We start from the raw sequence: 24118 nt of genomic DNA, 5'->3' as shown, positions 1-24118 counted from the left end.
CCATGTCGATCCAACGTGGTCAATCTAATGACTGTCGACCTAATAGATGATCCACACCCCCCCCCCCACCACCCTCTATGTATTTAAGCAAGGAACCAGCATGGACTGCACTGAGACAGAGGCATAATCCCAAGTAAGTCCTATTTATTTGTACATAGTGTCAGAAAATGTGGGGTTGGCATCTGGGCGTGGGGCCCCCGGGCTGTTCTGGCTGGACTGTCTCAGGGCATCACAACTTAAATACACAGTCACTTTTTATATCATGTTTGTTTATTATTTCTGTATGCACTCTTTATTTCACATACTCTCTACCTCCAAACATATAGCAGGGACCTCCATACTTATAATGTTACCACTTTACTATCATTATTCTTTATTGTGATGCCCTGGGGGGGTCCTTAGCTGGATCCTGTTTCGGGGTTCCCTGCGTCCCAGCTGGTGACCCCATAGTGTTAGGGACCTGCTCGACAAGAGGTGACCTGGACGATTGGTGGGCAGGCCAATATCACTGGCCAATGATGTACCAACAACCTCTTATTATATATTATAATGTAATGATCGCATAGTGCTGGGGTAGCCAACCATAGTCCTCGAGAGCTACCAACAGTGCATGTTTTGCAGGTCTCCTCACAGAATCACAAGTGAGCTAATTAGCTCCACCTGTAGATCTTTTAAAATGTGTCAGTGATTAATGAGTGCAGCTGTGCAGCAGCTAGGTTGTCTGGAAAATGTGAACTGTTGGTATCTCTCGAGGGCTGGGGTTGGCTACCACTGGCATAGTGCATTTGCACCCTCTCTCTCTGTGTAAACCCTTTTATTCTCAGCAGATGGCACCTTTCATTACTGAGGGTGTGCAATTTAGAGCCACTGTTCCCTACTATGTATCTGTGTAGCAATACACACCTGAGGTTTGAGAATGCCTCATCTAGATTAGCACCCTCCCCCCACCACCCTCTATGTATTTAAGCAGGGAAACAGCATGGACTGCACTGAGACAGAGGCATAATTCCAAGTAAGTGCTATTTATTTGTACATAGTGTCAGAAAATTTGGGGTTGGCATCTGGGCGTGGGGACCCGGGCTGCTATGACTGGACTGTCTCAGGGCATCACAACTTAAATACACAGTCACTTTTTATATCATGTTTGTTTATTATTTATGTATGCACTCTTTATTTCACATACTCTCTACCTCCAAACATATAGCAGGGACCTCCATACTTATAATGTTACCACTTTACTATCACTATTCTTTATTGTGATGCCCTGGGGGGGTCCTTAGCTGGATCATGTTTCGGGGTTCCCTACTTCCCAGGTGGTGACCCCATAGTGTTAGGGACCTGCTCGACAAGAGGTGACCTGGACGATTGGTGGGCAGGCCAATGATATACCAACAACCTCTTATTATATATTATAATGTAATTATCGCATAGTGCATTTGCACCCTCTCTCTCTGGGCAAGACCGCTTATAAACAGGTGGCTGTCCCTGGCTTCTTACTGGGCAGCGGTGTCACTGTACACTGGAGCAATGCACTTTCTATGCTGGTAACTCTGGTCGATGCAACCTGGCACCAGTTTACATTACAATATCTCTACTTTCTTTCATATCATTCCTTATTTATACAGCATAGCAGAAACTTGTGTGTAAAATATATCCACCCTTCCCTGGTTATCAGAATTTTATCAGCTTTCATTTATGTTGATCTTTTGCAGCTGTTTTGTTGTATGTATTTAGAATGAGATGTGCACAGAAAAGAAATGGGGAACTCAGCTCTTGTTACAAATCCTGTCACCTTTCATTTGTTTTGTCTTTTTTCTTCCCCAGTGGCTCAATTAATTTCAAAGCAGGCACGCTGGTCAGGATAATTCAGCATTCAATTGGCGGGAACCATAAAACCTCATTTATGTGCTTGATCAAATTACCATGTGATGAGACATTGAGCACTCTACAGGTAATGAACACATCTTTGTGGTGGTTTTTGTTTTTGGGCCAAAATTTGATAACTCAAATGAGCCAAACCTAACAATTGCTCTGTTCTTCTGTGGGGGTCATCACAGAATTGGTGCAATTTATTGCTAATTTGCCCCATCCTAAAACATTGTGTTGCACAGAGTATGCTATGATCGGTCCAATTGGATCCTAAAGCCTAACTTTCAAATCCAAACCTGCAAAGGACATACTGTAAACTTTGTAATTAAATACGTATTCTAACATACATACCGCTTTCAGATAATTCTAACAGAATTTTGTTCAGTGATGCAACCTGACCAAGACTGCTTATAAACAGGTGGCCTGCCGTGGCTTCTTACTGGGTCAGTGGTGTCACTGTACACTGGAGCAATGCAATTTCTATGCTGGTAACTCTGGTCGATGCAACCTGGCACCAGTTTACATTGAGCCTTACCCATGTTTTTCCTGAGAAAACACCACCTCTAGCTAGCAAGGTTGGATACTTGGGTTAAGCTGGTTTCCGCTGACAACAAAATATCAGGTTCCCTTGCAATGACCGGGATTTTTTTTTTGGGTGTGTGTCGGAAGGGTATATTACATGTTCAGTATAGTACCCAGCCTATACTACTGCCATGTGTTCATTTTAAACTGTGTAAACCATTGCAACAGTTAAATGTTATACTACAGTGATCTGAAGCTTTCTTTCCTTTCTTCAATGGTTTGCTGTACTCCTATAAGCCCTGAATAGACACTTGCCTATGCATACTGTATATTTAGAGAATGGACAACTGTGACCTTTTAGGGCACAGAGGACATTAGTATTTTGCTGAGCCAATGTCCTTGAAGTGTCTCTTTGCTGTCCTTATATTAATTCCTTGAAACCTAAAAGAACATATATTCCCTCCAGGAACAAAATGGCACTGCAAGCAGGGTTTCAAGGGTTAATTTTGGCCAGTAAACCATTTTAAATGTTAATGTGGTTTATGCAGTACAGTAGGAGAGAGGTTAGGAAAGAGTCCTGTCCAAAAAAAATGCTAATGTGTTAAGGTGCCCATACACATTACAATTATTGTATACAATATCGTATCTCATCGCATCTCAGTTTCGCAATGAGATCTAGTACAAAAAGTATGTGCTGCACATACTTTTTGTACTAGATCTCATCGCAAAACCGAGATGCGATGTTGTATACAATAATTGTAACGTGTATGGGTACCTTTAGACACAGTGCTATTTTTCAGCAGGAACTGAGGGCCTTATTCTAGTTCACTCTGACAAAATCCATCTTAGATGGACAAAACCATGTGCACGGCAGGTAAGGCAGGTGTTACTTTTGCAGAGAGAATTAGATTTGGGTGAGTCATGTTGTTTCTGTGCAGGGTAAATACTGGCTGCTTTATTTTTACACTGCAATATAGATCTCACTGATGTAAAACCCCACCCAAATCTAATTCTCTCTGCACAAGTAACACCTGCCTCACCTGCAGTGCACATGGTTTTGTCCATCTAAAGGTGCATACACACGGGGGGGGGGGGGGGGGGGGGATATATTGCTCAGTGTCTCCTTTTCATCAGCGACCAGAGATGATCGCTGATGAAAAGGAACCTCTCCTGGGGGAGCCGCAGAGGTAGCGAGTACAATGGGGCTGAAACCGGGAGCGCGCACCTGGCTGTTTATCGCCGGGGCACACTCCCAATCACTGGCAATATGGTCGCCTGCAACCATATTCCCAGCGATTATTGCCCCCGTGTGTACACAGCATAAGAAGGATTTTGTCAGAAAGAGAGTAAGTATGTCACGGTTGGTTGTTAGTTGAGCAAGGTTTCTGTGATTTACCTGAAAAACATCACCGTTGTCTCTTTAGGAGAAAGATTTCTGTGAGTAGGGTTTTTCCAGTTTTTGACTAAACCCCAGTGCATGATGTCTTGTCTTGAAAAGAAAAATGTTCTTCAAAATGTTTAAAAAACTTTTGAAAGTTAAAATTAAAAATCAATTAGTAAAAGTCCAGAGATGTGTTAAAAAATCTGTTTAACCCCTTCATGACAGAGCCCTTTTTTTCAAATCTGACATGTCTCACTTAAGTGGGGATAACTTTTTTTTGCTTTTACTTATCCCAGTGATTTTGAGATTGTTTTCTCGTGACACATTGTACTTCAAGTTAGTGGTAAATTTGGGTCGATACAGTCTGTGTTTTTTTGTGAAAAATACCAAAATATCGTGAAAAAATGGAAAATTTAGCAATTTGCAAAATGTTAAATTTTCTGCTTGTGAGACAAATAATCATACCACTCAAAATAGTTAATAACTAACATAGACCATATGTCTACTTTATGTTTCCATCATTATTTCAACTTCCTTTTAATTTTTTTGGACACTAGGAGGCTTACAATATGAATAGCAAATTCTCAAATTTTCAAGAAAATTTCAAACACTGATTTTTTTAGGGATCAGTTCAGTTCTGATGTGACTTTGAGGGACTTGTATGTGAGACACCCCCATAAATGATGCCATTTCAAAAACTGCACCCCTCACAGTATTCAAAACAGCATTTTGGAAGTTTGTTAACCCTTTAGGTGTTTCACAGGAATTAAAACAAAGTGTAGGTGAAATTTCAAAATTTCTTTTTTTTTGCAGAGTTTCAATTTTAATACATTTTTCTAACGAATACAGTAGATTTTACTAGAGAAATGTGACTAAAAATTGATTCCCCCAATTCTTTTGTTTTCAAAAATATCCTATATGTGGCCCTAGTGTGCACGTTGACCAAACCACAGGCTTCATAATAGAAGGAGCACCTACTTGATTTTGGAGCCTCCTTTTTATGAGATTTTTTTTTAGGCACCATGTAGGTTTCTAGGCACCATAAGTGCTAAAAGTTAGGAACCTCCCCCACAAGTCACCCCATTTTGCAATCTACACCCCTCAGGGAATTCATCTAGGGGTATAGTGTACATTTCAAACCCCCAGGGGTTTCACCAATTTTGGTACAACTGGGATGTGAAAATGGAAAATTACATTTTTTTACACAAACATGCACTTCTGGCTCAAGATTTTTCATTTTCACAAGGAATGAAGGAGACAAAGCACCCCAAAGTCTGTGCCCCAATTTCTCCCGAGTATGGCAATGCCTCACATGTGACCAAAAAATACCAGTTGGGTGCATGGCAGGACACAGAAGGGAAGGAGTGTTTTTTGGATTTTGCAGCACAGATTTTGGTGGAATGAATGGTGGGTGCTATGTTGCACCAATACAGTGGAACCCCCTGACAAGTCACCCCATTTAGCAAAGTACACCCCTCAGGGAATTCATCTAGGGGTATAGTGTACATTTCAAACCCCCAGGGGTTTCACCAATTTTGATACAAGTGGGCAGTGAAAATGAAAAATTACATTTTTTTACACAAAAATGCAGTTCTGGCTCAAAATTTTTCATTTTCAGAAGGTATGAAGGAGAAAAAGCACCCCAAAATCTGTGCCCCAATTTCTCCCGAGTACGGCAATGCCTCACATGTGACCAAAAAATACCAGTTGGGTGCATGGCAGGACTCAGAAGGGAAGGAGTGATTTTTGGATTTTGCAGCTCAGATTCTGGTGGAATGAATGGTGGGTGCTATATGGCATTAGCAAGACCCCCGAAGCACGGTGAAATGATGAACCTAATAATCCATAGATGTGTGGTATATTTTGAAACACTCCTTCATACATAGGCCGGGTTTGTCGGGGCAAGTTTCACAGTGGAAAATAGTTTCCTTTCTTATTCCCTTTTTATAGCAAACTTTGCACCTTTTTTGTGTCCTGCCCTTTCTTGCAGTGGAGGGGATTTCGTTGGGAAAATGCTGCCCTGGTACAATACGGGGGCCAGTACTAGAAGTACTGGGGCCCTCTGCCTGCTGGTTCCCAAATACTAGGCCCTTTATGACTTCCTCTTGAAAGTGCATAAATGTCCCCCTCTGGCCGGTAGAACGGAATAGCACGTAAGCGTTATACAGTGCCATCTGGATGATATACACGGCCAGCTTCTTGTACCAGATATTTGTTTTCCGCAGGGCACTGTACGGCTTCAGTACCTGATCTGAAAGATCCACTCCGCCCATGTACTTATTGTAATCTAGGATACAATTTGGTTTTGAGGTGTGGGTACTGGTACCTCGTACAGGGATGGAGGTGGTACTGTCTCCATGAATTGTTGTCAGTATAAGGACATCCCTCTTGTCCTTATATTTGACCAACAACATATTTTCGGTGCATATTCCCCTGCTTTCACCCCTTCTTAGTACTTGGGCAATGTGCGTTTTGGGGAGGCCTCTTTGGTTCTTGCGCACAGTACCGCAAGCTGCTGTACCTCTTGAACCAAGGGCCTTAAACAGGGGGATGCTGGTGTAAAAGTTATCCACATAGAGGTGATAACCCTTATCCAGGAAGGGGTGCATTAAATCCCAGACAATTTTTCCACTAACACCTACGAGGGAGGGGGGGCATTCTGGTGGTTCAATTCTTGAATCCTTCCCTTCATATACCCTAAACTTGTGGGTGTACCCTGTGGTGCTTTCACACAGCTTATACATTTTTATGCCATACCTTGCCCTCTTACTGGGAAGGTACTGGCGGAATTTAACCCTTCCTTTAAAATGTATAAGGGACTCGTCGATACTAATACATTTATCAGGGATGTATAGCTCTGCAAATTTGGCACTGAAATGATCAATGACCGGCCTGACTTTGAATAGCCTGTCAAAGGTGGGATCATCTCTGGGTGGGCACTGTGCATTATCGGTGTAATGTATAAATTTATGGATTGCCTCAAAACGAGCCCGGGGCATGGCCATACGGTGAAATGGGGTGCTGTACAGAACATCTGTACTCCAATATTGCCTAATTTGTGGCTTTTTTACTATGCCCATATGTAACACCAGACCCCAAAACGTCATCATCTCTACTGCATCTACAGGGGTCCACCTAGCAAATGATGACGTGGGGTTTTGAGCAATAAACTGCTGGGCATATAAATTAGTTTGGTCCACCATTAAATTTATAAAATCATCAGAGAAAAATAATTTGAAAAAGTCAATTTCTCTGAGACCTGTTGAATCAAATTGGATTCCTGGGATGGCCAAAAACTCAGGAACCTGGGGCTCAAAATTGTCTGGTGGTGGGGTCCATACGAGATCAATTATTGGGGGGGGGGTCTCAGCTGCTCTACGGGGGCATCTTTGAGGGGGTCCCTCATCAGAGGAGGAAGAGGAGCTTAAGACAAATCCTTCAAATTCCCCGCTTGCCTCACTGGCTGTGTCAGAGTCAGAGGCAAGCATGGCATATGCCTCCTCCACCGAATACATTCTCCTGGATGACTGGGACGACATTTGGGATGCCATTTATATTTTTGTGTTACTGGTAGTGAAATGTTTCAACACGTGTATAGTGTAGGGGGGGGTACAAACTTTATTTCAACCCGGGGGGTATGTAGTGTGTAGTGTGTATGTAGTGCAGAAAAAAAAAAATACCAAAAAAAAAAAATTGAAGGGTTCAAAAAAAAAAAAAAAAATGGAAGGGGTTAAAAAAAAAAAAAATGGAAGGGGTTAAAAAAAAAAAAGGTCCTGCGCCAAAAATTGAGCACAGATGTTGGTCAGTAACGTCCGTCACTGAACAGCGCTCAAAAGGCAACAGGAATTTGATCCAAAAAAAAAAAAAAAAATAGATCAACCCTGTGCCGAAAAAGCTGATCAGTGATGTACGTCACTGATCAGCGCACAGTGGCCACAGGACACACACAAAATCACAGTGTGTGTAAAAAAAAATGTAAAAAAGACCCCACAGCACTCACAAAAAATAAAAAAAGGTGATCAGTGATGCGACACTGATTACCAGTGAGGGGCAGCAGGTGCACAACCTTTGGTGGTACTGACAGGTATATATAAAAAAAAAAAACCTCTGTACCCCCAAAAAGTTGCTGATCACCTCAGATATAGTGATCAGCACAAAAGGCGGGGGCAGCAGACATAAAATTTAGCACTCTCTATCACTCTCTGTCACTATATCTCTCTATCTCTCACTATCTATCACTCTATGACACTGCAGCAGTGACAGGTATATCTATATATAAAAAAAAACCTGCGCCCCCAAAAAGTTGCTGATCAGTTAATTTATACTGATCAGCACAAAAGGGGGGGCAGCAGTCAGTTATATAAAAAATATATAGCACAATCTGTCACTATCTCTCTATCTCTATCTATCTATAGCTCTATCACACTGCAGCAGCACAAAATATAGCACTAGGCCTCTCTATCTCTCTCTATCTCTCTCTATCTCTCTCTATCTCTTTCAGTTATATAAAAAATATATAGCACAATCTCTCTCTATCTCTCTCTATCTCTCTCTCTCTATCTCTCTCTATCTATAGCTCTATCACACTGCAGCAGCACAAAATATAGCACTAGGCCTCTATCTCTCTCTATCTCTCTCTATCTCTCTCTCTCTAACTCTCTCTCTATCTAATAAATCGCAGCAGCACAAGATGTCACAAGCATAAGCAATATCAATGATCAGGTAAGTATTTTGGATGGGTTCTGGTCAGTATAGGCGGCAGCTGGGCACGGTGACCGCACTGCACGCTATTCCAGACCGGAATGGCGTCTGCAGTGCAGTCACCGTTAGTTTAAACCCCCCTCCATGGCTGTGATTGGTCCGACGGACCAATCACGGCCTTTGGGGGCGGGAGGGGTGAGGTGGGGTGACACCAGTGTCACCCTTACACCCCGCGGTGATTGGTGCTGTACTTTACAGCACCAATCACCTCCGATCCCGTGTCACCGGCGAACGTTATTCGCCGGTGACACAGAAAACGCTGTGAATGGCTGTTCACAATGAACAGCCAATCACAGCGATCGCCGACGGGGGGGCGGCATCGCTGCCCCCCCTGGGCATGCACGGACATGTCTGCTGTCAGGGACAGCAGACATCGTCCCTCTGTCACTGCGTCTCTAGACGCAGTGACAGTTTTAAGCCATGACGTATATATACGTCAACGGTCGGGAAGTACTTCCCGGCCATGACGTATATATACGTCAAATGTCGTGAAGGGGTTAATCAAACTTTTATGGAAACGCATGTGGATAGATCGGATAATGAAGTTATGCATTTGCCCTTCACTATTACGGACAATGAGAATGGAGTCAGTTATTATATTCTGGGGAATTCTTACAGTTCCCATGTAAGAAATTCTGAGGGGAAGGGCACTTATTGTTCCCAAGCAGTGGCGTAACTATAGTCCCGCAGCCCCCGCGGTGGCGGGGAATCGCTAAGAAGGTGTGGGCGCCAGGGGGGTCTGCAGGACTATAGTTACCTTCTGTCTGGTCCTTACCCCGTTGCCGCCGCTGCCTCTAACCTGGAAAGGCAGATCTGTCGGGGACACTCAGAAAATGGCTGCCCCCATACAGCAGACCATTTTTAAGGTTGCTAGAGGAGGCCGCCGCCTCCTCTAGCATCCTTAAAAACTGTCTGCATTATGGAGGCAGCCATTTTTTGAGTGTCACTTATTATATTAGCACTGCAGCCGGAGCAGGGGACCCGACAGATCTGCCTTTCCGGGTTAGAGGCTGCGGTGCCAGTGGCAAAGGGGTAAGGAAGGTGTTAATATTTCTGGGGGGGGGAGTGTTTAAGTTATGCGGTGGGGCGCCCAAAATTCCTGGCGGGGGGGGGGGGGGCTCTGGATATGTAGTTACTCCACTGTTCCCAAGTACTAACTGGAATACACAGAAGAGTGTCTTGCAGATAGATACATTAAGCAGTAGCACACGCAGGAGGGGTTTCTGAGTACCCAGAAACCTCCCCAGGAGTCTAAAGGTGAAAACTGAGGTACCCCTTTTTCCATGGGTACAAGAATTTTAAAAACGGCCATGGGGAACCAGAGATATCTGACTTCAAAACAGTGGTCCCCATCCAAGCCTGTTAATTGCTTTTCCCAGTCAGATATTTCAGGTTCTGTCTAGAGCTTTTCTGAGGGTGTATTCCAAAAGCCGGGACTCTCCCCCTTTGATGGACACTAGTAGCTTATCTATACTGTGCCCAGAACCAGAGATATCAGCCTTCCAGCAGCTGGTTACTGCTCCAGCTCCACACACCTGGTATGTAGTTTTATAGACTCACTAGGTGATTCATCGCACCCTACGGGCGCTCTTCACACCGTCGTAAGGGGCTGCGCCCCCTTAATTTGTGAATATTTGTATATGAGAAAGATGGTTAGAATTGTATGAAAGATGGCCTGTATTGCAACTTGAGATATAGGTGAAATGTGTTAAATAGAGTGCATATGATGTGGAAGGGGGTGTGTATTGTTTTGTTTAATTAAAAAGCGGTTACAGAGAAAGATGTACATTGATAGTGTGGAGGGTACAGTGACATTTGTTTGTGTGTGCAATAGTATAGTAGGGTGTTTTTGAGTCAGCAGCTCTCCACTGGCGGAGGTCACGACACAGGAAAACAGGAGGCTGGGTAGTGATAGGGGTGTGTGAGCATAAGGGGGACTAAAGAGAAGGGTGGGAGATACTGTGCAGCTTCTGCCAGTGGGTGAGCGTCCAGCGTGGCAGTACAGGATGGTGGCTCTTAGTCAGTGTCTCCTCCTACTGGGTGGGAGTTCGGGTGCATGAGAGCAGGAGGCTCGGCTATGAGGCATGATAGGGGCATGTGGGCTAAACAGCGTCAGCGACTCCCCAGTGGTGGAAGTTACGGTTCCGGAGAGCAGGAAGCTGGGTAGTGATAGGGGTGTGAGTATACGGGGGACTAAAGAGGGGCTTAGGGGTGCCGTGAATTGCGGGGGGTGCCGTGAATCAAGGGAGGGAGGGGGCGCAGGTGTCGGCGAATCGCGGGAGAAGGCGGGGGTCCGTGAATTGCGGGAGGGGGGGGGCACGGGGCGCGATGAATCACCTAGTTGGTTATATATTCTTGTAGAAGGATGGTAGGATGTTGCTGTCATTCAGAATGCATTTACATAAACAGTAATAGTAGCAGTAAAAGGTCTGACTTAAAACACCTACAGTACAACAGAACAGGTGTTATATATTATACAAAGAATTGGTTGATGTGTAGGTTGACGTGCACATAGTTCATAGTTGTCACTGGAAAAAAAATGCTACAAGAAAAAATCAACACAGAAAGTTCAACACATGTAAATGTTGACATAAGTGTGGCACTTCATCGGTGTCCATGTCGACACATGAAAACATTCAAAAAAAGAAAAATAAATCTTCAAAAACTCATGTCAACCTTTTTCATTGTCGACCATAGCCGTGCCAGTGTTTTGCATGTGCCATTTAATCCTGGGGTTGCCGTGAATCAGGTGGGGGGAGGGAGGAGGTGAGGGGTGTCCGCCAATCACAGGAGGAGGGGTCGTGGGTGGATGCCGTGAATTGTGGTAGGGGTGTGTGTGTGTGGGTGCCGCGAATCGTGGGAGGGGGGCGTTGGGTCACGGGGGGTTGCCGCAATGACAGGAGGGGGGTCAGGGGTGGGGAATCACGGTAGGGGGGGGTCGTGGGGGGAACCATGAACCGCGGGAGGGGGGGCCCTGGGGGTTGGCGCGAATCGTGGGAGGGGGGGTTGTGGGGTGCCATGAATCGCAGGAGGGGGGTGTGTCACGGGGTGGGGCCGCGAATCCCAGGAGTCACCGGGGGTGCCGCGAATTGCGGTGGGTGTGCTCCAAATCGCAGGAGGGTGGTCGCGGGGGGGTGCCGCGAATAGCCACAAGAAAAAATCAACACAGAAAGGTCAACACATGTAAATGTTGACATGAGTGTGGCACTTCATTGGTGTCCATGTCGACACATGAGAATGAATATGAAAACATTGAAAAAGTGAAAAATAAATCTTGTCAACCTTTTTCATTGTCGACTATAGCCATGTCAGTGTTTTGCATGTGCCATTTAATCGTGGGGATGCAGTGAATGAAGGGGGGGAGGGAGGTGCATACCTCCCAACATGACCCTCTCCAGGAGGGACACATTGCTCTGTTTCTGGACTTTCTTCTTAATTTATGGATTACCATCACCTTTCTTATCAATTACCCTGTTTAAAATGACAGGTGATGACAATCATAAATTAAGATGGAAGTCCACAAACAGAGCATTCTGTTCCTCCTGGAGAGGGTCATGTTGGGAGGTATGTGGGGCGCTCACCTGGTGTGTCTGGTGAGTAGCTGTGTCTTTGCTGTGTAACATGGAGAGGCAGAGGGTGTCTGGCACTGTCTGTGGGCTCACTGGGCTGGTTCTCTGTCATGTGAGTCAGAGGCTCCACCCAGCGTTATAGCTCCAGACACACTTTGAGTGACAGATGTAGCCAAATATATAAGATTTAAAATCGCATCTCATTGCAATGGTATACAATTTTTAATTGAATACAATGCCATACGACTGAATATCGTGGGCGCCATGCTAGGAAGTACCATCGCTTTTCTTAATGCTTCTATGACTATATCCTCTATTTCTAAGGTGTTCTGTTAGATCTTTGCAGTTTTGTTTGAACACTGGTGTTGATGAGCAATTTCTCCTCAATCAGAGGAATTTGCCTTTGAGGATGTCCTGTACAGTAGGAGGAAAATGGGAGCTTGAGCTATGCAGAACGCTATTGGTGGCTGTGCTTTTTCTGTATAGATCTGTGAAAAGGGTACAATCTTGTTCCTTGGAACTTTTTAGGTCCAAGAAGTTGACTGATGTCTTGCTGATTTTCAGAGGTGAGTCTCAGATTCAAATCGTTAGTGTTAAGTCTTGCGATGAACTCTTTCAGTTGTTCTTCTGTGCCAATCCAAATCAGCAGGATGTCATCTACTGTATATACCTCAACCACAATGCAATGTCATGGCTGAGATCCTCATTGGATTCTTCAAACACAAATTCTCCCATCCCCTTGGAGTAATTAATACTGGTGTACAAAGATTCCACGTCTAGGGAGACTAGAAGGTGATCTTTCTCAATTTTGATTCCATGTATCTTTCTCAGAACATCTGGGGTATCCTGTAGGTATGATGGTAGGCTGGTTACGTGTCTTCTCAGATGTTGATCCACAAATTTACTGGCTTGTTCAGATAGTCCTCCTATGCCTGAGACAATTGGCCTCTCAGGCGGTTGGTTCGAGTTTTTGTGGACTTTAGGTAGTAGATAAAATGTGGGCACTTTGGGATCTGGGACTTCTAGGAATAAGAATTCTTGTTTGGTGATGGTGTTATTTTGAAAAGCTGTCTAAATTATTCTGTTATAAATTTCCATGAAATCTTTGGTAGGGTTGGAGAAAAGGAGTTTATAGCATTTCTGATCATTTAATTGTCTCATGGCTTATTTTTCATACAAGTTTTGTGGCCATATGACTGTTTCCCCCCTTATCTGAGGGTTTGATCACTACTTCACTCCAACTCTTTATTTCCTTCAAAGCTTTTCTCTCAGACAGGTAAGATTATCATCCAACATCGGTTGGTCATGTTTCTTCATGTACAGTTTGTCTAGTTCTTCAGAAATTAAATTCTTGAAGACCCCTACTGCTGGGCATATCTGTTCCTGCGGGAAAAATGTAGATCTTTTTTTGCATTGTGGTCTGACTAGGGTGTTGTCAATTTGGGAGTTCTCCCTGGGGTCCCCCAGTTCCTCTAGAATTCCTAGTGCCTCTGTATCTTCTTCTGTTAGAATCTTATTCTCATCTGAGATTGGTGCTTCTGGGGTTGGAAAGTTATTCTCTTTTTGTGTGTGAAATTTCATTAAGAGGAGTTTCCTACAAATCTTTACCCCATTCGAACCTATCAAAATGGTTCTGAGGTGAGAAAGTCCTTTCTGTAACACTGATTCCTGATTCTCTGTGAGTATTATGTCTGACAGATTCACAATCTGTAATCTATCACTTTTTGTTGTCGTTGGGACTGCCATATTGGAGGTGATTCCTCCCATGATGAGTGTCTTCTCCCTCTTCTCTTTGCTTCTCCTCATCTTCTTCTTTGATTTTGATATCTACCTCTTCCTATATAGTCTCTTTTCCCCCGCCGTTTCTCTAAAAAATGAACGTGCGATGTTTGGGGATCTCTTGACTGATGTTCTTGATTATAGGGTCCTTGGTATGGAGGATATTGGCTTTGAGTCAGATGAATACAATTCTGATGAGCTGTACCTATATTGGCCAGTCCTCTTTGTGTCTCTCCATGTTTGTGTGGACCATTTGAAGACAGTATTCATGGAAAAGTCTCTTTTCTCCTTCATACTTCATGGCAGCCATTAAATTGGGTTCATCCCCCTCTATCTCCCAATTCGACAGGTAGTTTTTTCTCCCTAGGATCCGACGACTCCTCTTCCTTATCCTATATAACTGAGCACCTCCCCTCTGACCATAGTCTTTTTCCTGTCTCCTCTGTCTGTAAACAGGTAGTTAGGTTAGTATAGATAGGTATAGGTGACCTGGCAGCGAGGGGATGGCGGTGCCTTACCCTAGTTTGGATCCGGGCCGGCGGCATGGATCAGTGCTACTGCTTGTGGTATGGGGTTGGCGGTGCCTATAACCCAAAAGAACGGCAGGGCAGAATGGGTGGAACTCGTGCCCAAGTATTCTGTTATAGACTCACCAGAGATGGAGCCCGAGGAGCGGTGTGCCTGGGCGTGTGTGGTGAAGTCCAGAGCAGTGGGAGAGGCAGCGGCAGCATGTCCGGCGTGGTCACTGTGCCCGGCGGCTGTTTGTAGCTGTTCTGTGCAGCAGACGCCGGAGGGAAGTGACGCGCACTTCCGGCACGCGTTCTGCGTTCCACAGCAGGCCGCGTGCGTTCCAGATACCGGAAGTACCGGTGTATATATAGCGCCTGGTCGGTGTAACAGGCGCTGCTGCATTTCTCAGCTGGAGGTGGATTCCAAAACGCTGAACATTATGGAGGATGCCTCTCCCAAGATTAATATACTGCTGCCCAGGTAAGTCCTCTATGAGGACTGGTTATTTATTTATTGCAGAGGTTAGAAAAGTTAGTTAGTCTATCTTTTTTCTCGTTTTAGTGTGCCTGTAGTTGCTAAAAAGAAGGCAGCTAAGAAGAAATTGGATTGAATTTGCCCGGAATGTGACAAGTCATTTACTGGGGAGAATGTGTTGTGTAAAAATTGTCTTCAGAAGAAAGAAGCTTCTTCTGTGTCTAAACAAATCTCTGAGCTTAGAGAATAGATGGAGAAAAATGTTGTATCAAAGAAGGAATACGCTAGCAACAAGAGGTATAGATCTCAAACCAGTTTGGTGGATCAGTTGTTGCTGGTTCTGATGATGGTGGTTCCACTGCTGAGTCAGGGGAAGTTGTTGAAGACGAACGTCTGTTTGATTTAGGTTTGGTGGAAGTGATGTTAAAAAAACCTCTATAGAACGCTGAATTATAAGCAACCAGTGAAAACAGAGTTGGATACATTATTCGAGGACAGATCAAGGAAGGGCAGGTGCTTCCCTGTCCATAAAGTTGTTAAAGACATATTAACAAAAGAATGGAATAATGTAGACAAGAGTGGGGTCCTTTAAGAGAGTCGATAAAATGTTCCCTATAGAGGATGAGGAATTTTTGAAATGGAGTAACATACCTAAAATAGACGCATCCGTTTCTGAAGTTACCACTCGTACAACCATATCATCAGAAGACGGTGCGTCCTTAAAGGACCCCATGGAAAAAAGGATGGAGAGTGCATTAAAACGGTTGCACATATCGACATCGGTGTCAATGAAGTCTGGTGTAGCTATAGCTTCCCTGTCTAGAGCATTAAGAATCTGGTGTGCAGCATTACAAGATGATCTGCAAGACAGGGCTTCTCGTGACCAGATGAGCAAAAGTCTGGCACAAATCCAGATGGCCGTGGACTACGTCTGTGAGGCGTCATTAGACATGTCAGAGATTTGGCCGAGAAATCCAACATCAGGAATAGTGGCCAGAAGGGCCCTTTGGTTAAAATCATGGTCAGCAGATTCACATTCTAAAAATAAACTTGCTACACTTCCATATGAAGGAGCCTTTCTATTAGGAAGTAAGCTCGACCAAATGATTCAGAGAATGTCAGGTGGCAAATCCGTGAGATTGCCTCAGGATAGGAGGGGTAGGTTTAATTCCTATTCCAGTAGGCAGTCGTATAGACAAGCCAGATCATACAGGCCGGGTAGGCCGTTCCGTGACAGGTACAACGCGTGCATTTTTTTCGCCAGTACATTAAGAAAAGAGGCGAAAGTTCTGGCACAACTCAAAAGCAGTGATGCCAGAGGTCCCATGGAGCAGATCCCGGTAGCAGGAAGACTCCTGGAATTTGCTCATATCTGGGATCAAAGCATCACAGACAAGTGGGTGCTAGAGATAGTATCCAAAGGTTATTGGTTAGAATTTCTGTCGAAGCCAAGGTTGGCAAGATTTTTAAGTTCCTCTGTTAGAAACAGAGAAAGAGGTCTTAAGGTTAAGTGTGCAAGCCCTGATCGACACAAATGCGGTCAAAGAAGTCCCAGAAATGGAAAGAGGACTAGGGTACCTAGCCTCCTTCCCTTTTGAGCCGCTGGCCATATGCTGCACGTCGCACACTTACTTTACAGTAATAACCATAACTTACAGTATTACAAGTAATAATAATACAGTAATAACAACTTTATTTATAAAGCATATTTTCTCATTTTTCCACAGTGCCAAGGGTACAAGAGGACCAGGCAGCCTAAGTCCCTCCTCCAAATCCACCACCCATGGATAGAGGTAAAGTACAGTATACTGTAGTAATGCTTACTGTACAGTATTCAACCTGTACTGTATTTCTGTTCTAAACTGTACATTGTTTGTTTCTTTATTTTCACAGATGAATTAAGAAGAGTGATGATGCTCCAGGGCGTCGTCAACCAAATATTTGATCTGATGATGCGATTGATTTAATTAATTTTAATTTTTGTTTACAGTTGATTAAAAATTTTAGAAAAATCATTACTGTCAGTATATTTCATTAAAGATGGTTTGCAGTTTGTAATTATTACAATACAGTATACTGGGCAGGAGTCAGTACAATACATCTTTCAAAAACTGATTTATACAGTACCATACGATTAGAATCATGTGTGGGGACTTAAAATACAGTATACAGTAATATTTTTTTTTTTTTTTTTTAAACACAGTACATTAATTTAAACAGGACAAAGTCATATTTTAGGTACAATAATTTAAAGTGCTTTTGGTCACAACAAAGCTTTTTACAAGGCAGTGGCTGTCCTTTGTCCTATGGGCCAAACACGCTTGATTTTGCTCATGGTAGAGTGGCATGGTGGATAAGGGCAGAGAAGAAAAAAGAATAGCGTTAGTACTGAATGGTCACAAGGATTCCAGGGGGAGGGGAGGGGAGGGGAGAGATACATGTTGGCGGAGGGGAGGGAAGGGGATGGGAGAGAGTTAATGTACAGTAAGATCATAAAATACTTTTTTTCCATTTCATTGCCTGTCCTTTGTTCTGTGAGTACAGTAGATGCCAGTTTGAAGAGACATCTCCAGTTGCTGTGCTACAGTAAGCACATCCAGCGTGTAACTCTGGGCATCCGTAGCAATCCATTTAAAGTGTCCTTTATCTTGGTACAATCAGCCTTTGTAAGATCAAATTTTTCCATGAGTCGTGTCACTAAATCGAGGCGCAGATTTTCTGGGATTGCAAGTTTATTACGTTGACCATCAAAATTGACCCGATTGCACCAATTCTTATACAGGTCAAAAGAAACATGCTCTTGGAAAATCTGTTGTGCATAACGGTACATTTCCATCTTCGCTGCTTCAAAGAGAGTGTTGACACCCTCAGCTGTGATGACTTTAAATGGCATGTCAGGCAAGAAAATCCCCACAGCGCACAATTCTTTTGGTATGCTTCTAGGTGTTCTTTCATGTAGAGGTGATGTTCTTTGATGTTGAGGTAAGGTTGTGATGATCATATTTCCAGGGGACAATTGGGATGATGCAACCATTGCAGTGTCCATGTTGTTAGAGGCTTGGGATGGTGCATTGTGTCTGTCAGCCAACCAGTGGGGTACTTGTTAAGTTGGTCTGACGTTGTTGTGTATCTGAAGCATTATGTGTGGGAGGCAACCAGTGAGATGACACTGGTGTGGTGTCCATGTTCACCAATTCATTTGGTAAAACAGTTTCTGTGTCCACGCTAGGGCTGGGCAATCGGTTGGATGAAGCGGGTGTCATCTCCAAATCAGAGAAGTGGAAAGATGTGGTTGGTTGGGTCATTTCCAAGTCACAACCCTCTGTTTCAAATGCATCAGGGCAGTCAAATTGTGATTGTACTAGATTAGATGTTGTGGGTGTAATGGGTGGCCCTGTAGCAGCTTGCCATTGTTTGGCTTGAGCAAGCATGTCATTCAGACCTCCTGACAGCACTTTAATTTGTCCTGTCAGTACATGAATTTCCGCTTTCAGTTCATCCACATGTACAGACAGTCCATTGTTTTGGGTTTCCAGGCGGGTCATCTTGCCCAAAATGTCTCTCACCAGCCCTGTACAGCTACATTGTGGTGGGTTGTGATCCAGAAAGTTAAGTTTCCTACGGGACGTTGATTGAGATTTTTGTTCAAGAGGTGTAATGTGAAGCTCCAAAGGGTGCAAGTCATTATCTACGGGAACTGACACATCTGTCACTGTGTTAATGTCTTGCTGTGCATCAGTGTTAATGTCTTGCACCAGACATTCATCGTGAAATTCTCCTCCAGTCACGAACAAAGACTTGTTCTTGGCCTTGGCATTTTTCCGTAGTTTGACAACAGGAATATTTTCTTTTCCTGCTTTCTTCTTAACAATATTATTTTTAATGTGTGGCACTAATGCAGCCATTCTCTTGGGACATGCAAGTGAAGGTTCTCCAGAATAGATTTTTTTTTTGTTTTGTTTTCACCATCTTCAGTAGGCAGTGCACTCTACAATACACAACAATAAGATTCAAGTTAATACAGTACAGTACCTGTACAGTACATTAGTTACAGTAGCATACAGTATTGTATTACAGTAGTGAAAATTAGGTACTTGTGACTTATCTGGGCGCCCGATTTTTCTTCATCGCACCTAAAAATCGCATACAATCAGATTGCATGCGATGCGATTTGACACGATTTGTCGCGATTTTAATATGTGAAGGCACCCAGATGCATGTTTCATCTGTGAAATGGCCCCCCAGACCCTATTTTTAATTGTATTCCCACCCTGATGGCTAAATGCCCCCATTGTTAACACCACCCCACTATCAACGCCAACCCGAAGTGTGGCAAGCGCAGCGAGCCCGCGAGGGGTGGCGGTACGCGTCCTCCGACCTTTTCATACCCCCACTATCCACGTCGGCGTGGAGTAGATTTTATATAGTGTGGCGAGCGCAGCGAGGGGACCCGGATACCTGTGAAGCCCGCGAGGGGATGCGTATAGCTGTGAAGGTATCCACATGCGCTCGCCATGCTTCGGGCCCGGTGGCTCGTTGCGCTCGCCACACTATATAAAATCAACTCCACGCCGACGTGGATTGTGGGGGTATGAAAAGGTCGGAGGACGCGTACCGCCGCCGCTCGCCACGCTTCGGGTTGGCGTTGATAGTGGGGTGGCTTTACCAATGGGGGTCATTTAGCCATCAGGGTGGGTATACAATTAAAATTGGGGTCTGGGGGGCCATTTCACATATGAAACAGGCATCTGGGTGCCTGTACATATTAAAATCGCATCGCATGCAATACAATAGCATACAATGCAACAGCAATTTTCTCTTCAAAGGAATTTCAAAGGAAATCGCATCAAATCGCATGCTTAGGGTACTGGCATACAATTTCAACATCGGGCGCCCAGATAAGTCACAAGTACCGAAAATTATGTGACCGTACTGCATAGACATGAGCTTTTTTTTTTCAATAAAAGGGATGAAGCGATAAACAAAAGTACAGTATGTTAACAGATGGGGCATAGACAGACAGACTAGGAGGGGAGCATACTGTAGTTGGACAGAAAGATGGATGGGGACATACTGTACAGTACTGTGCTATACAGAACTGGACTGTAGATTGACAGCGGATGGAGGGGGGGGGGAATACTGTAGATGGACGGGCAGACAGACAGACAGAGACAGACAGGGAGGGGACACATACTGTAGAGGAATAGGAAGAGAACCATATTGGAGCATAGACACAGACAAGGGCCAAAGACTGCCAGGACAGGTCTTCCGAGCCCCATACAGTACTGTGTGTGGGTAGGAGGCATGGACAACAGAACGCCATTCGTTATGAATTACTGTACATACTGTAGGGGATACGGACTAGTGTTCATTCTAGCACCCGCCATCTTAGAATATCCATGCAGCTTCTGTTCCCAGTGCAGTCAGTTTTTGAGGATCCTAGAGGAGGTGGAGGACTCCTCTAAGTTTCTTAAAAACGCTCTGCTGTACAGGGGCAGCCATATTCTTAGTGTCACTTTTCATTAGCAGGAGCAGGGAGAGCCGGGACTGATGCACTGTTGCGGCAGGTACCATCGGTGGCAATATGCTGAGCGGTAAGGGGTGGGGGAGCTGGGAGAGCAGGACCTGGGCAGAAGGCAGCGGGTAACAATAGCCCCACAGCACAAATCTGCTTGCTACTGTAAGCACCTTCCTTACCACCGCTAGGGCTGTATGCTGTACTTACGCCACTGTGCACACTGTATTGGCCATTGGCATACCGTAATGCCCATTACACATACAGTGCTTTATGACACACACCGTAATCCCAATGTACAGTACAGTATGTAAAGTAATGTACAAAAAAGTTTAAAAACAAATCAAAAAATAAACTGGTACAGTATTCTGGTTCTCCGGATACCTGTAATCTAGTATTATTGTAATTACAGTACTTAGAACATCCACAGCTAGGGGATTTTGTACACAGCTAAGGGATTTTTTACACAAATACAGTATACTGTATGACTGAGTCTGCGAAATAGTCTATTAATATGCGCAAAACTCCGCCCCCCCCATCTGCGGACTAATCCAGTATTTACAGTAGCACAGATTATACGACAATACCCATAGTAGCAGCCTGCAGTAGCCCACCCTAATAGAGTATTGTCATCGCTAGTCGGGGATCTGCGGCCTATACACACCAGGCAATTTTAACACATTGTACAATATTCTAAATGGCGCTATCTCTACTGCCCTGCACTGTACAGTACAGTATGTGGCATCCATGTTGATCCCTAAAATGGCGGAAAATCACGATACCACGTGATCCTATTGCTGTGACTACTTCAATTACAAGTACAGTATGCGAGAAAAAAAAAAAAAGATGCGAAAGGGTCCGTTATTTACGGTATTACAACAATATTACCGACAATACCCCAATCCAGAATTTATTACACATTATACGGACAATACCCATAGCGGCAGCCTGCAGTAGCCTAATAAAGTATTCTCATCGCTAGTCGGGGAACTCTGGACCATACACACCAGGCAATTTTCAGATGAAAAGCGTCTAGTGTGTATGATCCTCAAGAGAATCATGCACTGTTCATTATGGTACTTATGGTACCTGAAGCAGAAGTGCAGTAAGGGGAGGGAAAGTTGATCCTGCCCTAGCAAATTTAGCCGGGGATCTGCGTCCCATACACACCAGGCAATTTTAACACATTGTACAATATTCTCAATGGCGCTATCTCTACTGCACTGTGCAGCCATGTCGATTCCCAACATGGCTGAAAATCACGATATCACATGTGCTCCTATTACTGACTGAGCCTGCGAAACAGTCCGTTAACATGAGAAAACACCGGTCCCCTCGTTAGAGGAAAAAATACGTTATTTACAGTATTACACCAATAGTATTACAGAGAGATCTAGTATTTAGCAGCCTACAGTAGCCCACCCTAATAGAGTAATGTCATCGCTAGTCGGGGATCTGCGGCCCATACACACCAGGCAATTTTAACACATTGTACAATATTCTCAATGGCGCTATCTCTACTGCACTGCACGTGTAAGCCATCAAAAATCACGATATCACTACTCGATACTGTATACAGTAAGTCTGCGAAACAGACTCTAGTATTTACGGACAATACCCATAGCGGCAGCCTGCAGTATCTGAATACAGTATACACAGCAGGCGATTGTATACAGTATTCTGCACCGGGTGCATTTGAACAGTAGGGAAAGAAGGGTAACAGGTTCATTCAGGGACAAGGTGGGAACCGAGCGCTTCCGCGCAGGGACTGTTTTGTCCTCGTAGGAGCCTGGCTGCTTACGGTATACTGTAATGCAGCAATCAGTCAAATGTACAAATGACTGTACTACTGTATAGTTTACTTACTACTCCAGCGAGAAGATACTGTACTGTTCTTGCGGAAGGCAGTATGAAGGTAAAGCTTGGTAGAAACAGGAACGCAGAAACAACTTGACTTTGGATTCAGCAGAATGAATAGTCCAGGTGTACAGGTACAATCTCGTGCTTGTATACAGGCAAGAGATGAAGAGACGATCCGTAGCAATTCTACACAGTTTAGATGCAGAAAAACAAACTGGATAGTTTGACAACTTTAGTGTCTGTAGCTGAATTTATGCTGGCAGAGACAAAGGAAAACCTTCACGAAGCTGATAGGTGCATTTGAATTATGTACAATTAGCAGTGAAACAAAAAAACAGACTGCAATTAACATACTGTATTTTGTATGACTGCAATCAACATCTTATTGTCTGAGGTGTCGGTCTGTGTCTGAGTTTGGAGAAATCTATTGTTGCGGAAAAAAAACGTTCTCTGTAGCGCAGTATGTATGGGCATTAACTATCGTGTACATGGCGGCCTGCCATTGTGAATTTTTGTTTGTGGAAAAGTCCGAAAGAATTTGATACTGTAAGCACCAAATACTGTAACTACAGTACCTGTATTGGTTTAAAAAAAAAAAAGTATGTTTAAAAAATGAAAATATATTGTAACCAACTGAGGATCGAACTACTGATACTGACATAGTGAAGCTGTGCCTCTACCCGCTAGGCCACTGTTGCCTGTGATTATAGCAATAGCAGATGGTTAGCATGGCTTCTGCACCAATTACATACAGTAGATGACCATACAGTACGTCACCAGTGGGTGGCGCCATGACAGCGATAAGTAATTACATTTACGCATGAGATTTTTTTTTTTTACTTGTAGTTTTTTTATTGTTTTTATGAATAACATACAACTAAATAAAACATTTGTCGTGCAAACATGCCATGTTTATGCAACTAAAGATTACATCAGAATTACAACACAGTGGTATTGTGATTATCTACTGATTTCAAGAATAATGTTGAAGGAGAAATTATCAATAATAGGATTATAATAGATTTTGAAAAATTGCATAGATATAATTCACAGGCTCTGTTATTATTGCCGTTTCAATGTTCTCTCTATTCTCACCAATTGTAGGTGCTCTGCTATATTGCAGGATATGTAGAGAGATTGTTCAGAGATGAACAAAGGCAAAACAAAGTGGGTTTTTGGGGCACACTTATAAGGGTTGGATGAAAAGGTGAGTGTGTGAGTTAAAATTTAACTTTTATTACACCTATTAAAAGGATGGGGAGAAAAACACACAAAGACAAAAAGCATGTCACTTATATAATATATTATACCTTAATAGGACCGGTATTTGGCACTGTAACTGCGGCGAAAATTATTATTGTACGGTGTCCACCTCTACCATTAATGAAAAAATACTCATAATAATATGCACACAAAATGTTAGTCTTGCAGACGTCCCAATCACCTACGTATACCTTACCACTAAAATACTCAGGCTTTCCCTCCTTAGCATTCCCATTTGGAAACATAGTTCTCTATATATGTTTATCCATCTTTCCTCCTAATATTTACGCACTCTTCATTATACAATATACTAAGTGGTAATCTATCCCAATACATAATTAAATCATTATGTCCAGACCAGTGGAGCTCCAATCAATGTCATAGTGCAGTTTGCCCACCATCTCTACTCCCCCAATAGCATGAAACTACCAAACATTACATTTTGAAGTAATTTATTATCCCCACCATAGCAGACTCATACATAGAGCTAGGAGGGTCCCAAATATGTAGCAGTCCTTCTTAGCCCATAGGGAATACAGTAGGCATAATCCTAAAATTACATGGCACAGGTCAGCGACTCAGGGTCCACTGTGGTTTGTAACCATTACAGGCCCA

At 43.6% G+C, this 24118-nt stretch overlaps 1 long non-coding RNA gene across 1 annotated transcript; it reads left to right on the top strand.

The window, feature by feature from the left end:
* Nucleotides 1-896: 896 nt before the first annotated feature.
* On the top strand, nt 897-16880 carry LOC146026938 (uncharacterized). The gene is made up of 4 exons (XR_014454584.1): nt 897-1012; nt 1825-1951; nt 16593-16658; nt 16759-16880. It is a non-coding gene; the product is annotated as an uncharacterized LOC146026938 (long non-coding RNA).
* Nucleotides 16881-24118: the final 7238 nt, after the last annotated feature.

This window comes from Crinia signifera, chromosome 8 (assembly GCF_055691185.1).
Source record: "Crinia signifera chromosome 8, ASM5569118v1, whole genome shotgun sequence".
Lineage (NCBI taxonomy): Eukaryota > Metazoa > Chordata > Amphibia > Anura > Myobatrachidae > Crinia > Crinia signifera.
The sequence above is the reverse complement of the archived record's forward strand: the minus strand, read 5'-3'. Positions and strand labels throughout refer to the sequence as shown.